Below are 2,500 nucleotides of genomic sequence, written 5' to 3' on the forward strand. Positions count from 1 at the left end.
ACGTGGCGACCGAGTGCCTTTGATTCGATGAGGCACAATTCTTCACCCGCCTCGCAGCTCACCTCATCTCATCTCACCTGTATACAGTTGGGTTCAGACAATAATACAATGGCTCCTCACCCGTCTGCATACTTCGTTCGAAGTCAAAATGTCTTGTTTTGGCCTTCCCGGTGTCCCTCTTTCCCCCCCAAAGATGGGGCCTTCAGATAACAACACAGGGCGAGATGGGGCATTCGGATGCCAGGGAAGGTGCTGCCCCCACACTTCGCTCGCTCTCCGTCGCTCGGCAAAAGATGGCCAAGTTTTGGCCTGCCCTCTTTCCCCCCTTCTTGCACCCTTTTGGCCTGTTTTTGGGCTGCTCTTTGCTAGATGGGGCTTTTGTATAGCAGGGACGGTGCTGCCTCTCGCTTCGCTCGCTGTCCGCCGCTCCCCGCTCGCTCACGCGGCCAAAAACGGGCAGTTTTGGCCCGTTTTTGGGCTGTTCTGGCCCGTTTTTGGGCTGTTCTTGCGTGGCGCGGCGACCGTCGAGAGCGGAGCAAAATGTCAGCCATCTCAGCACCCTGGAACCCCCCGGGTGGCACAGGGCTGGATGGGGCTTTCGTATAGCAGGGAAGGTGCTGCCTCTCGCTTCGCTCGCTGTCCGCCGCTCGCCGCTCGCTTGCCTAGCCAAAAATGGCCAGTTTTGGCCCGTTTTTGGGCCGTTTTGGCCAGTTTTTGGCCTGTTTTTGCGTTGCGCGGTGACCGTCTTGAGCGGAGCAAAATGTCAGCCATCTCAGCACCCTGGAACCCCCCGGGTGGCACAGGGCTGGATGGGGCTTTCGTATAGCAGGGAAGGTGCTGCCTCTCGCTTCGCTCGCTGTCCGCCGCTCGCCGCTCGCTTGCCCAGCCAAAAATGGCCAGTTTTGGCCCGTTTTTGGGCCGTTTTGGCCAGTTTTTGGCCTGTTTTTGCGTTGCGCGGTGACCGTCTTGAGCGGAGCAAAATGTCAGCCATCTCAGCACCCTGGAACCCCCCGGGTGGCACAGGGCTGGATGGGGCTTTCGTATAGCAGGGACGGTGCTGCCTCTCGCTTCGCTCGCTGTCCGCCGCTCGCCGCTCCCTCGCGCAGCCAAAAATGGCCAGTTTTGTCCCGTTTTTGGGCCGTTTTGGCCAGTTTTTGGCCTGTTCTTGCGTCGCGCGGTGACCGTCGTGAGCGGAGCAAAATGTCAGCCATCTCAGCACCCTGGAACCCCCCGGGTGGCACAGGGCTGGATGGGGCTTTCGTATAGCAGGGACGGTGCTGCCTCTCGCTTCGCTCGCTGTCCGCCGCTCGCCGCTCGCTCGCGCAGCCAAAAATGGCCAGTTTTGGCCCGTTTTTGGGCCGTTTTGGCCAGTTTTTGGCCTGTTCTTGCGTCGCGCGGTGACCGTCGTGAGCGGAGCAAAATGTCAGCCATCTCAGCACCCTGGAACCCCCCGGGTGGCACAGGGCTGGATGGGGCTTTCGTATAGCAGGGACGGTGCTGCCTCTCGCTTCGCTCGCTGTTCGCCGCTCGCCGCTCGCTCGCGCAGCCAAAAATGGCCAGTTTTGGCCCGTTTTGGCCAGTTTTTGGCCTGTTTTTGCGTTGCGCGGTGACCATCTTGAGCGGAGCAAAATGTCAGCCATCTCAGCACCCTGGAACCCCCCGGGTGGCACAGGGCTGGATGGGGCTTTCGTATAGCAGGGACGGTGATGCCTCTCGCTTCGCTCGCTGTCCGCCGCTCGCTGCTCGCTCGCGCAGACCAAAAATGGCCAGTTTTGGCCCGTTTTTGGGCCGTTTTGGCCTGTTTTTGGGCTGTTCTTGCGTCGCGCGGTGACCGTCGTGAGCGGAGCAAAATGTCAGCCATCTCAGCACCCTGGAACCCCCCGGGTGGCACAGGGCTGGATGGGGCTTTCGTATAGCAGGGACGGTGCTGCCTCTCGCTTCGCTCGCTGTCCGCCGCTCGCCGCTCGCTCGCGCAGCCAAAAATGGCCAGTTTTGTCCCGTTTTTGGGCCGTTTTGGCCTGTTTTTGGGCTGTTCTTGCGTCGCGCGGTGACCGTCGTGAGCGGAGCAAAATGTCAGCCATCTCAGCACCCTGGAACCCCCCGGGTGGCACAGGGCTGGATGGGGCTTTCGTATAGCAGGGACGGTGCTGCCTCTCGCTTCGCTCGCTGTCCGCCGCTCGCCGCTCGCTCGCGCAGCCAAAAATGGCCAGTTTTGGCCCGTTTTTGGGCCGTTTTGGCCAGTTTTTGGCCTGTTCTTGCGTCGCGCGGTGACCGTCGTGAGCGGAGCAAAATGTCAGCCATCTCAGCACCCTGGAACCCCCCGGGTGGCACAGGGCTGGATGGGGCTTTCGTATAGCAGGGACGGTGCTGCCTCTCGCTTCGCTCGCTGTTCGCCGCTCGCCGCTCGCTCGCGCAGCCAAAAATGGCCAGTTTTGGCCCGTTTTGGCCAGTTTTTGGCCTGTTTTTGCGTTGCGCGGTGACCATCTTGAGCGGAGCAAAA

Source organism: Musa acuminata, unplaced genomic scaffold (assembly GCF_036884655.1).
Source record: "Musa acuminata AAA Group cultivar baxijiao unplaced genomic scaffold, Cavendish_Baxijiao_AAA HiC_scaffold_67, whole genome shotgun sequence".
NCBI lineage: Eukaryota > Viridiplantae > Streptophyta > Magnoliopsida > Zingiberales > Musaceae > Musa > Musa acuminata.